Here is a 13,903-nt window from a genome sequence, read left to right on the forward strand (position 1 = left end):
AAACATCTATGTCACGTTGGTGGGCATAATTGGCATAAACACTAAGTAAAACAAATAGTATATAGAAGATAATATACCACATCTGGATCATAGATAGGAGGAGGGCCGACGGGGGCGGATACGAAACCCATCGCACTATATAATAACAAATAATAATAAAAGTAAGAAAATTATACCAGTATCTATCTAAACCATACAAGGAAGATTGCTTTTTTATTTTAGAAAGAAGATAAGATCAAGAGGCTCACCGTGGTGGTGCCGGCGATGAGATCGGCGCAGGCGATCGACGGCGGTGAAGACGGGGACGGGACGTGATGGACCGCTAAACCTAGACAAATATCGGGGAAAATGGAGCTTGGAGGTCGAGCTTCGAGAGGAGAAAGCTTAACTAGTGTGGCTCGGGCATTTCATCGAACACCTCATGTGCATAGGAGGTGAGCTAGAGCACCACACACCTCTCCCACACCTCTCTCAAAAAAATGAGCACACTAAGTGAGCTGGGGGCGTGGGTATATATATAGGGAACTCATTGGTCCCGGTTCGTGGGAGGAACCGGGACTAAAGGTCGCCACATGGTCCCGGTTCATGCCACCAACCGGGACAAATGGATGTGGGCCACATTGGTCCCGGTTCGTGCCAAGAACCGGGGCAAATGGTTCCACACGAATCGGGACAAATGCCTCCTGAGGCCCGGCCGACCACGTGGGCGCACGAACCGGGACAGATGCCTCCATTAGTCCCGGTTCGTGGCTGAACCGGGACGAATGGGCTGGCCAGGCCCGAACGAAAGCCCTGTTTTCTACTAGTGCATATAAGAGATGCTAAGTTTAGTTAATTACAACATTATTAAACAACAAAGAGCAGGAATAATACTTGGAAGGCATAGAAGATCACAAGTGAAGAATTAAGTTTTATATTTAAGAAGAAATAAATACAAACTTGTAGCGAGCATTCCTAGCCTTTTGTCTTGCTTCTTCCATAGAAACATTAAAACCCTCCATGTCAACAGATAGCCCGAAGTCAACTGCCATGACCTATGAGATAGGAAACAACAACGATACCAGAAAAACAGACAATAAAAGCTTTAACAACAGCATAAACATGAAAATATAGCACTGTCAAGCTAATTTGAATAGATTTACTGATGAAAACATGAACAAACCTTAGTCAAATCAATTGGATAGCCATATGTGTCCCACAGAACAAATGCATCCTGAAATTAAAAATAACGGTTGCAATACATGAAAGATAGCAATATAAACTTGAAAAGTTCAGCAGGATGTAACAGAACATTGATAAACATAACCGAAGTATGATTAAGAGACATGTTTCTATGTAGTAAACTCCCATTCTTAAAATAAGGACGATGAAAAGAATTATTCCACATTACTTTAGAGAATATGATCAAGTTTACCAAATATTCAAATTCCTTAGTTTTTGACACGTTTCTCGAATACATAGAATTAGAACGACAAAATAGGGAATATGATCAAGTTAACCAGATAGTGCCTATACAATATTTAAAATGACATCCGAGAATAACTACCGAGAACGATATCCAAGTTCTGGTTCCTAATGCCATTTTTAAGGGGTTCGGTCAGTTTGTAGTTATCTGAACCATTTTCACCCCTGCCAGCAAACCATTTTCATGACAGTATAGTTAGATTCTCAGGCATTGTTCTTAAGGCGGTAAGGCAACCTAAGGTGAGCACCCACTACCCTGACGCCTAAGCGCCTTAGGTGGGCAAAACTGCAAAGCACTGTCAAGACGCCTTGCCACCTAAGCGTCCAAGGTGAGAAGTCCTAAAAAACAATGCTCTGAGGCCTACTGGAGAGGGAGAAAAGGCTAGAGATATTCAGATTAATCTCCACTTCAAGAAACTGGATGACAATGCAACCAATCTATCAAGGATAAGAACCTATTTCAACTATTTTAATATGAAATGTATGCATCTTATTAATCACGATACCTTGTCTCTAACTTCACAATTTATATCATCTCCTAACTATTTTCACTTGCCAATGGACATCAATGAGATAACACATCAGACAACAAACAAACTACAAGTTTGCTTATTAGGTGCAAACATCTTTTAGTGAAAACAAAATAAATCAAGTATAATTCAAAACCAAAGCACTTGCCTAGACACTAAGTACTGTCCTGCCATTCTCCTTGACAGCATCTGCAGCTTTCTTAAATCTCTCATATCCCTAAAAATTACAACAACAGCACAATCAGTTAACTGCCTGAACAGCACAAGAACGGACAATACATATTATGATGGTTCTAAGAAAAGAAGGGTCAACTAAACTTCAACTGTAAGCTTTCTTAGTCTCTGTTGCTATATATGAAACACAATAGCAAGGCACCTAGTAGGAACCACCCTTAAAATATAAGCATGATAAACAGAAGCATGCCCATGTGCAAACCAAATAAATTGGATTACTAATGGTCATTTCATAGAAATGATGAGACAATTTATCATGTATGCTAATTATGGTGATTGAACTAAGCTGATGTAAACCAAGATTGAAACTATCACCCTGGATGTGTTGCCTCAAAACAAGAAACTATCTGGTTACTCAGCACAACACGTTAATATATATTATATATATAAAGTAAGCCTTTAGCAGTATCTCACGAGCAAAACAGCAGTACATTAGATACAAGGTATAAACTGGCCCAGAGCCTCCGGCAACAACAGAAATTTAGGTTATCTGATAACAAACAAGCAAAATTACTTTGATACTAACACATGTTTACAAGGATAAAACAATTTAGGTTATCTGATAACAAACAAGCTAAATTACTTTGAGACTAACACATGTTTACAAGGATAAAACACTGCCTAAGAGTGTGCAAACACTCGGATTTGATGCAATGAAATTACTTCAACAAACATCACTTGGGCCAAATTGATGTCACTGATATGCAAATACTCCTGGCAACCAATATTACCATCGCTAGAGTGTTCTCAAAGCTTGGATCTTCTTCTTTAATTATATCTTTAATCTTCTTTTCATTGTCCTTCAGCTCAGGAAACACATCAACCATCACTCGTACAAAAACATCTACAAGGTTGTACAAGAAAGATACAAAATAATGGCATATCAAATACCAGCTTCAAGAACATAGTTTAAATTAGCTAGAATCCTGTGTGACATAGTTTCTTTTCTTGTTGTCATATGACATCTCTACAGTCATCCTCATAAGCCGTACATTGCATGTTTAGCATCCCGAGTAAACAAAAGGCTATGCGAAGTATACCATTAACGAAAAAGTACAGAATACAACAGATGCAGGTTACAGTTCTTACGAGCTAAAAAATCCTTGCTTTGCCATCAATTTTTTATGACCAAAGTGAACAGCACGTCTAAGTATACGCCTTAGAACATACTCTCTTCCCTCATTTCCTACAGCAAAACTCCTATTAGAACAAAGAAACATCATTGTATAACACAAAACAAAGCTCTGAAACATTGTAAAAATACTGCTAAACAACATTCCTCGGTAAGGGCCCATCTGAAATCTAAAAAAAATGGTTCGCAATGAACTAAACCCACACAAATTTAGCATCTATGACTTCATATTTACAGGAAGGGCATTAATGCATTTCGTCCTAAAACAGGAAATGCAACTCAGGTCCCCAAACTAGTGATTTTGACACATGAATGCCTGAACTAAAATTAATCAGTCAGGTTCAAAACAACTAGCCTCCGTAGAGTTGACTAGCCATTTTGGTTGACAATGGGTGGTACAATGATCTATCTTTTTTCATTCAAATTCTTCAAAATTGGAAATGTCAAACAATTGGTGACTTTATTATGCCCATAAACTTCATTTTATTCCAGTGCCACATCCATATCTTCAATAAAATTATCTTACATATGTAACAGAAAATTTGGGAGCATGATAAATTTCAAATGAACTTATATTTGAGGAGCTACTTAAACAGCCTATTGTGTAGGATGTAAAAAGCAGCAAGCAACTTAACAAGGCATTTAGATGTATCATACAACTAAATAATACTTATACGGATGGCAATCGTTTTAAATAATGCGTCCCCAACCAAAACGGTATGAGCTCACTAGGTTGAGAACCATCAGCAATAGCAAAAGAAAGGGTTCTTATGTGATCTGCAACAACCCTATATGCCATATCAACTTTCCCAACATCATCGGATCCTACTTTACCAGAGTATGGTTGAATTCCAGCGCCTGCCAGCTGCATTCATAATGCATAACGAATTGGCATGAATATCATTTACTTTAGGCAACAACTTGTTGCTTCAGCAAAATACTCTAGTCACAACTCACAAGCACAAAAGAAGCTGCAAGTGCGCATCTGGGAAAAATACCTTGTGGATGGCATCGAATAATGGCATGAATACATCTGTGTCGTAATTGCTCATTTTATTCTGAAGGATAGAAGTTAAATGCTCAAAGCCCATTCCGGCGTCAACGTGTTTTGCTGGCAAGGATCTCAAAGTAGCGTCTGGCTCCCTGTTGAATTGGGTATTAATAAAATAGCCAAATGTCAGTGCATAGTAGAAGAGATAAAAAGCAAATAGGCGTGCACACGTACACATGAAACAGAGTAACTGGCATGTTAACCTGAATAAACACAAGATTCCATATCTCAATACATGTAGGGTCATCATTATTGACCAATGAGGCTGCGTCACGGTTGCCAATACGATCAAAATGAATCTCTGTGCATGGGCCACAAGGACCTGTGTTGCCCATCTCCCAAAAGTTATCCTGCTCAATGAATGCATTGTGATACTGTTCTTTAATAGGGACATTCAGACAGCAGTATAGGCCCAACAGAAACGAAGATACAACACAAAATACCTTGCAACCGAAAGGCAGAACTCTTTCATTCGGTAAATACTTCAACCATATGTCCTTGGATCGGTATCAGGAGCGAGACCAGCCTTCTCATCACCACCGAAGTATGTTGCATAAATCCTACCAGTGGGCAATTTGTAGACCTGCACATACATACATACATACATACATACATACATACATACATATGAAATAGCAATTCCTATCACTCTTTCATCATTCTTATTTCTGCTTGTGGGTTCAGGGAAGAAGATTGATTGATTGATTGATTGATAGGTAACCTGTGTGAGTAGTTGCCATGCGTATGCGATGGCCCCATCCTTGAAGTAGTCCCCGAATGACCAGTTGCCGAGCATCTCGAAGAAGGTGTGGTGGTAGGTGTCCTTGCCGACGTCGTCGAGGTCGTTGTGCTTGCCGCCGGCGCGGATGCACTTCTGGGTGTTGCAGGCGCGGCGCAGGCAGCCGAGCAGCGAGTCCGCGGCGGCCGTGCCCAGGAAGACCGGCTTGAACTGGTTCATCCCGGCGTTGGCGAAGAGGAGCGTGGGGTCATCCACGGGCAGCACGGGGCTGGACGGCCACGGCGTGTGCGCCTTGGACTCGAAGAAGCCGATGAAGGACTCCCTTACCCGGGTGGAGGGCCAGTCCGGCGGCGCCTCCATCGGAGGGCCGGCCGTGGATGCTCGTCGGAAGGAGGAGAGGTGGGCGGCGGCGGCGGCGGCGGGAAGAACCCTATCCCTAGCGTTTGGCTTGGGGTTGGGGTTGAAGAGCGCTGCAAGGAAAACTAGTAGAATGCCCGAGCGTTATCACGGGCATTTGAAATATTTTAGCTAGAGTTATGTATAAACATAACACATGTGAAATTTCACATGTATAGAAAAAAATAGCAGTAACAATTGAGTAATAATTAAATCCACTTGACTTGAAATGAAGTTGGTAAAAAAATAAGTACATAGAGAGCAATGATCCAACTAATCAATAATTTGTAACAAATTAATATCTACTTGATGCACTTAAGATATTATCGGACATTATCAGAAATCTTGTTTTTAGCTTCATCCGTATGATATTTGAGCAAGTACAATAATAACTTCTTAACTCCGCCTATGCTGTCTCAACATAGCCGGTCCCAAGCCCGGGTAAAGGAGGAGGGTTGTGATAGGCTTGGCGAGCCAACGGAAAAACTCAGCCACTCTTATGGAGATGAAACCCAAAAGATTTTTGTTGGGGCGTAACCCTCTCAGCGACGCGCCACATCGGAACCCGGGTGTGGTGGAAAATGGGCAAGGGCCGGGCCGTCACCCCCCAGGTGGCGCGCCGTATCTTGATCCGGATACGGTGGCAAGTGAGCGAGGATCGGGTCGTCGCATCCTTAGTGGCGCGCTACATCGGCGCCCGGATGTAGTGGAAAATGAGCAAGGGTCTTCGCATTTGACTCGACGAGTGCAAAGGGTAAGGAAGCTAGCCGAGCCTAGGAGGATTCGCTTAGGTAGCTGGAACGTAGGGTCTCTGACAGGGAAGCTTCGGGAGCTAGTTGATGCAGCGGTGAGGAGAGGTGTTGATATCCTTTGCGTCCAAGAAACCAAATGGAGAGGATAGAAGGCGAAGGAGGTGGAGGATACCGGCTTCAAGCTATGGTACACGGGGACGGCTGCAAACAGAAATGGCATAGGCATCTTGATCAACAAGAGCCTCAAGTATGGAGTGGTAGACGTCAAGAGACGTGGGGACCGGATTATCCTGGTCAAGCTGGTAGTTGAGGACTTGGTTCTCAATGTTATCAGTGCGTATGCCCCGCAAGTAGGCCACAATGAGAACACCAAGAGGGAGTTCTGGGAAGGCCTGGAAGACATGGTTAGGAGTGTACCGATTGGTGAGAAGCTCTTCATAGGAGGAGACCTCAATGGCCACGTGGGTACATCTAACACAGGTTTTGAAGGGGCGCATGGGGGCTTTGGCTATGGCATCAGGAATCAAGAAGGAGAAGATGTCTTAAGCTTTGCTCTAGCCTACAACATGATTGTAGCCAACACCCTCTTTAAAAAGAGAGAATCACATCTGGTGACTTTTAGTAGTGGCCAACACTCTAGCCAGATTGATTTCATCCTCTCGAGAAGGGAACATAGGCGTGCGTGCCTAGACTGTAAGGTGATACCTGGAGAGAGTGTTGTACCCCAGCATAAGCTGGTGGTTGCTGACTTCCGCTTTCGGATTCGTATCCAGCGGGATAAGCGGGCTAAAGTCGCTAGAACGAAGTGGTGGAAGCTCAAGGGGGAGGTAGCTCAGGCGTTCAAGGAGAGGGTCATTAAGGAGGGCCCTTGCGAGGAAGGAGGGGATGCGGACAATGTGTGGATGAAGATGGCGACTTGCATTCGTAAGGTGGCCTCAGAGGAGTTTGGAGTGTCCAGGGGAAGGAGAAGCGAAGATAAGGATACCTGGTGGTGGAATGATGATGTCCAGAAGGCGATTAAAGAGAAGAAAGATTGCTTTAGACGCCTATACCTGGATAGGAGTGCACACAACATAGAGAAGTACAAGATGGCGAAGAAGGCCGCAAAGCGAGCTGTTGGTGAAGCAAGGGGTCGGGCATATGAGGACCTCTACCAACGGTTAGGCACGAAGGAAGGCGAAAGGGACATATATAAGATGGCCAAGATCCGAGAGAGGAAGACGAGGGATATTGGCCAAGTCAAATGCATGAAGGACGGAGCAGGCCAACTCTTGGTGAAGGACGAGGAGATTAAGCATAGATGGCGGGAGTACTTCGACAAGCTGTTCAATGGGGAGAATGAAAGCTCTACCATTGAACTGGACGACTCTTTTGATGAGACCAGCATACATTTTGTGCGTCGAATCCAGGAGTCTGAGGTCAAGGAGGCTTTAAAAAGGATGAAGGGAGGCAAGGCGATGGGCCCGGATTGTATCCCCATTGAGGTGTGGAAAGGTCTCGGGGACATAGCGATAGTATGGCTAACCAGGCTTTTCAACCTCATTTTTCGGGCAAACAAGATGCCAGAAGAATGGAGACGGAGTACATTAGTACCAATCTTCAAGAACAAGGGGGATGTTCAGAGTTGTACTAATTACCGTGGAATTAAGCTGATGAGCCATACAATGAAGCTATGGGAGAGAGTCACTGAGCACCGCTTAAGAAGAATGACAAGCGTGACCAAAAAACAGTTTGGTTTCATGCCTGGGAGGTCGACCATGGAAGCCATTTTCTTGGTACGACAGCTTATGGAGAGATATAGGGAGCAAAATAAGGACTTGCATATGGTGTTCATTGACTTGGAGAAGGCCTATGATAAGATACCGCGGAATGTCATGTGGTGGGCCTTGGAGAAACACAAAGTCCCAGCAAAGTACATTACCCTCGTCAAGGACATGTACGATAATGTTGTGACAAGTGTTCGAACAAGTGATGTCGACACTGATGACTTCTCGATTACGATAGGACTGCATCAGGGGTCATCTTTGAGCCCTTATCTTTTTGCATTGGTGATGGATGAGGTCACAAGGGATATACAAGGAGATATCCCATGGTGTATGCTCTTTGCGGATGATGTGGTGCTAGTTGACGATAGTCGGGCGGGGGTAAATAGGAAGTTAGAGTTATGGAGACAAACCTTGGAATCGAAAGGGTTTAGGCTTAGTAGGACTAAAACCGAGTACATGATGTGCGGTTTCAGTACTACTAGGTGTGAGGAGGAGGAGGTTAGCCTTGATGGTCAGGTGGTACCTCGGAAGGACACCTTTCGGTATTTGGGGTCAATGCTGCAGGAGGATGGGGGTATTGATGAAGATGTGAACCATCGAATCAAAGCCGGATGGATGAAGTGGCGCCAAGCTTCTGGCATTCTCTGTGACAAGAGAGTGCCACAAAAGCTAAAAGGCAAGTTCTACAGGACGGCGGTTCGACCCGCAGTGTTGTATGGCGCTGAGTGTTGGCCGACTAAAAGGCGATATGTTCAACAGTTAGTTGTGGCGGAGATGCGTATGTTGAGATGGATGTGTGGCCACACGAGGAAGGATCGAGTCCGGAATGATGATATACGAGATAGAGTTGGGGTAGCACCAATTGAAGAGAAGCTTGTCCAACATCGTCTGAGATGGTTTGGGCATATCCAGCGCAGGCCTCCAGAAGCTCCAGTGCATAGCGGATGGCTAAAGCGTGCGGAGAATGTCAAGAGAGGGCGGGGTAGACCGAATTTGACATGGGAGGAGTCCGTTAAGAGAGACCTGAAGGATTGGGGTATCACTGAAGAGCTAGCTATGGACAGGGGTGCATGGAAGCTTGCTATCCATGTGCCAGAGCCATGAGTTGGTTGCGAGATCTTATGGGTTTCACCTCTAGCCTACCCCAACTTGCTTGGGACTAAAGGCTTTGTTGTTGTTGTTGTTGTTGTTGTTGTTGTTGTACAATAATAACTTCTTCATCAACTTATAACCATTTTGCATAAGCAATATATGTAGTTAGCACGAATATTTCACATGAAAGTCTAAAAATGTGCAAGGAGGATACTCATCGTGCAAACCCGACGAACCAAATCTTTATCGTTCCACGAGAGCATAAAATTAAAAATAAAATAGCCAAACACATCCCTGCAATTGAATATATTAGTATTATCTTGAATATAGTGATAACAATAGTATATGCTTGTACCTTGAAAGTTATGATATTGAAATATATGAATTTACCGATCCGTGCCCGTTGGAATACCACCCGAAAATATACGTTGCCATCTAGAGATATCAGAATCCAGCCAGATTGCGCTATTTCGAGTGCATCGTTGAATTCCCTTCCATTTTTTTGCAATTCCTCTAAATGTCTCAAAGTTTTAATCGTCCAGAATGTATACACGACGTGCATGTTTGTCGATGGCGTATAAGATGTATGGGTCCATGAATGCAATTGGATGATAAATCTACAAGTCGACATGCATGTTTCTTCACGCTCAACTTTAGATCTCGTCTTGAATTTAACATCGTCGACTTAGTAAATGCATAATGTATATTAATATTGAAAAGGAAATTAATTGCACGTTGATATTAGATAGGATATGTTATTAGTCGCACGCTATAGACGAGCCAGAAATAATATGTATCGCTTACAACATGTTTTCAGACAAAAGAGGTAACTCTTTAATTTGTGACTGCAACAAACATAATGGAAAACAATTGTGGTGTCGCTTAAAAAATCAAACTAATGCAAAGACGGGAATAACTTCTCCCATTCTATTGTGTTGGTCATTATGGATGACGTGGGTGGTGGGATTGCAAAGACGGGAATAACTTCTCCCATTTATGCGACAAGTAATTTCAGACGGAGTGAGTACTAAATACCTACAATTATTAAAAAAAACAACTTAGTAAAATGAAATTCATTCTGAGCAGCAGTAAAAAGATTCAAAATAATGGGCATAACTTGTTAATAGAATAATATACATAGTACATAATCCTATTCAAGAACTCAGGACAATAAACATAGTACAAGAGCCTTAAAAAAGTAGAGAATTTCTTATGTGGCTTCTTCTCTTGCAACCTCTTCTCTGCATGGTTCTGCCCTCAACAGTAACTTCATCATCTTTTTAGTTACATAACAAGACGCTTTAGCCACACAAAAAACTCCATCTGATCAAACTATAAAGGCCTAAAATCTTGGTTGCCTTGCCAGTAGGCACTCACAGTTTAATGTTTAAGCATACATCATTGATCCTAGAAGTCCCATGAGTGAACAGAAGGTTGTTAAGCTGCCAGCAGCATCAGTGTACCAATGAGTGATGAGATTTTTGCATCTATATTCATGCAAGTTTTATTACCTGATTGTGGATCAATGAAAAAAGTAGACGAAAGAGGAAAGGCAAAAATAGTATCACGGAGACATAAACAAAACATGAAGTCTATAGTAGGAAATCGTATAAGTGCATGTTGGATATAGAGATTTGTTAGCTCGGGGCAACAATCTTCTCATTCTGGTCTACACATTCAAAGGTTGCCGACTTGTTAATTTAAGTTGCTCTTATCAGCCTATGAAGCAAAATCCATAGCTCTAATGAAAACTCAATGCATGGAAAATTAGCATATCCACATTCGACAATAAGAACTGCACTCTACCATATCTACAGTAGATGAGGAACAATGGCTAACATGTGCAATCCGTTGTGGCTGCACAGATGGAGTGGTGGTGCCGACCAGAATGGAGTCTTCCCACAGAGGTTTCTATGGGTAGGACAACCTTCTGGATTATTTTTTTTAGAAAAGGAGGATTACCCCCGGCCTCTGCATCTAGGCGATGCATGCAGCCAGTTTATTAATTATTCAAGGACAACCTTCTGGATGGAGTAAACACCAAGTGCTCGAATACCTTGACCGTCTGCCCATCTCCGTTGGATATATCTCCCTTCCAACCGTGGTGCCACTGCTGCAGGAGAATGGTCATAGCTGCAATAGTGGTGGTGGTGAGGGTCCTTTGGATATACAGGACCCACAAATTTGTTTCTGCTTCGCATACCTGATGCGAAACAACTTGGTGATGCTCCATGAGGGAGACATAAACCCCACAAGAAGTTGTAAACTATCACCATAAAAACTGTTCCAACCTAAAAACCAGATGGCAATATAAGGGTCATTAATTATAAAGATGTAGACATTGATCAGTAACCGAACGACCATAATTTTTGTTTAAAGAATGTTCAGCAAAGTCGACACTGCATATAATACCCACATCTTAATTGTCAATAAAAACAAAGAGGTAACAAACTCCTATAAATGATGAAATGTCGATAAAACTACAGTAAAGTGTAGTCAAAATGTATTATATCAATTTGAGAATATCTACCCACCCCTTTCAGAGAAAGGGGCCACCATGAGTGCTGGCAAAATATGCAACACAGCAGGTGCACATCCAGAAAGATCACTGTTTAATTTTATTTATATGCATAGTCCTGACAATCACTTATGTCTCAACATCACTACCGTCCAGAATGGACCAACAAAATAAATATTTAACCATCTATTTCATACAATCAGCAGCTGAATAGAGACGAGAGGCCAACGATCACCGGCTGCTGGAAGATTTAGGGAAGACATCTTACCAGCCATAGAAAGTTCAGGTTTAGGTTCAGACATGACCTCGGCGACAGCAGCTCCTACTCTATGGCCTCGGCGATGGATTCGGCTCTGGGGCGACCATGACATCGACTCCATGGGCCGCTCCGGCTCTGGAAGAGGCCACAATTGTTGCCCTCGGCGGATTTCTACTACCTCCTGTGCAAAAGGAGGCTCTATGGCGGTGGGGTCCACTCCAAATTGTCGGTGCTCTTTAACTGGGACGGTGGTGGTTCCGGGGCCTTGTCTGAGAGGTTTGCCTAATCTCGCCTCCATCCTTACGGGGTACATCCAGTTCCGCTCATGACCACGTGATCATCCTTATATTTTGGCAGGCCTAAGAGTTGTGGTGTAGTATTCAAGTTTCGTATGTCCATATGGAATTGAAGAAATTGAATCAAAGAGCTATAAGCCTATAACAATGTAGCTCTTTCACCATTGTACAGAAAAATATAGTTGTTTCACAAATCCAAGCATTTATCTTTTTATGTGCAAGAAGTTAAGCAAATTACAATCAGTAAGCGAATCTAGGTAGCAAATGGATAAACGGTTAGGATCTTGTAAGAAAAAAAAAACTACGTCAGTAAAGCTTACACATACACAACTGCAGATCTTCTCCTAACTTTCTCCTTATATACAAAAATAATTCGTAACACATCAGACTCCAAAATTTCAGAGATATCTTTAAGATAAACTGATGTTGTTCAGTGCCAATGATACTTTTGCTTAGCCTAAAACATATTACAGTTACGTTCTAAGAACCATAAAATCAAGTTGTGATGGCTTAAATCTAGCAAATGCTTTGGGATTTAATAGAATTGAAGCAGAATCTGATTCTTTGAGTGTTGTTAACAATTGCGAGGGACAAACACAGTGGTGGGATGCAGCAGCGGCAATCTTTGCAGAATGTATTGATACGGCAACATCGATAGGGAAGGTCATCTTTTCACACTGTTTTCGTGATGCTAATTCAGTAGCTCATGAGCTAGCAAAGTTTAGTTTTTGTAATAAATGTAATGAAAATTGGACTGATGAACAGGCGGGTGACTGACGACGGGGCAGCTGACGGCGGCGGCCCCCAGCGGCGGCTCCAGTCCGGTGCAGTTCTGGCCATAAGATGGAAAAGGAGGGGAAGGGACCAGCAAATCCAAAGGAATGGGGTGGAAGCGGTAGATTGCTCATGTCTATGAAACTTTGTAGCATAACAGCAGCTTGAAACCAATCAGAATTTAGTTACAAATTGATGTTATGGATTGCATATTTGACAAAGTATTTTGAAGTAATGGCAGTGGCAGCAGCTCGAAATCGAATCCAAGCACCCGCTAAAGTGTCAATGTTTGGGCACATGTCACTCATGAAGATCAAGTGACTTGATGGTTTGTTATATTGAGCGAGAGATCTTCAAAAGTATTGATAGTAAAATTAAGGAAGATTTTCAGAAGGAGGGTAGGGCATTGCCATTACCTAGGTCTTCTAGACGCCATTGAAAACTTCATTATTGGTATGTTTTAGGTTGTTTTTCTATTGAAACATGTCTACATTTTCATTGTATTTGGTTTTTCGTTTGTACTTTGTATTGACTATTTCAATTTGCATCAAAAAAAATATTTTCCTAAGATTTCGCCACACCTTAATTTTTTTTCGTCCTCTGCCTCTGAGTACAGTGACATTCTAAGAACCATAAAATCAAGTTGTGTGTTCACTTCACCTTTGCTACTGTACTGTAACTTGTTGAGGAAAGAAATAACCCCTCATTAAGACGCATATCTGTAGCTCATATTACTTCCAGTGTCCATTGAAGGATATCAACCATTGTGGTCCAGTGACTGACTATAAGAACTCAGTGACCCTTATTTGCTGAAGAAGGTTCAAGCTCTGCTAGGGCCTGCACACAAAGCAGAAATTAAGGTAAAGCATAAATTGTTAACAGAATACATTTCAGTTCAAA

General features: G+C 42.3%; 1 long non-coding RNA gene and 1 pseudogene across 1 annotated transcript in view; both read right to left on the bottom strand.

Moving 5' to 3' along the window:
* Window positions 1–917: 917 nt before the first annotated feature.
* On the bottom strand, window positions 918–12,231 carry LOC119293092 (annotated as a pseudogene).
* A 1,437-nt stretch (window positions 12,232–13,668) lies between these two features.
* Window positions 13,669–13,903, bottom strand: part of LOC119294340 — a 1,618-nt gene continuing 1,383 nt past the window's right edge. The window contains exon 3 of the long non-coding RNA XR_005143404.1: window positions 13,669–13,840. This is a non-coding gene — a long non-coding RNA (uncharacterized LOC119294340). The remainder of the gene's footprint in view (window positions 13,841–13,903) is intronic.

The sequence above is a fragment of the Triticum dicoccoides genome, chromosome 4B (assembly GCF_002162155.2).
Source record: "Triticum dicoccoides isolate Atlit2015 ecotype Zavitan chromosome 4B, WEW_v2.0, whole genome shotgun sequence".
Taxonomy (NCBI): domain Eukaryota; kingdom Viridiplantae; phylum Streptophyta; class Magnoliopsida; order Poales; family Poaceae; genus Triticum; species Triticum dicoccoides.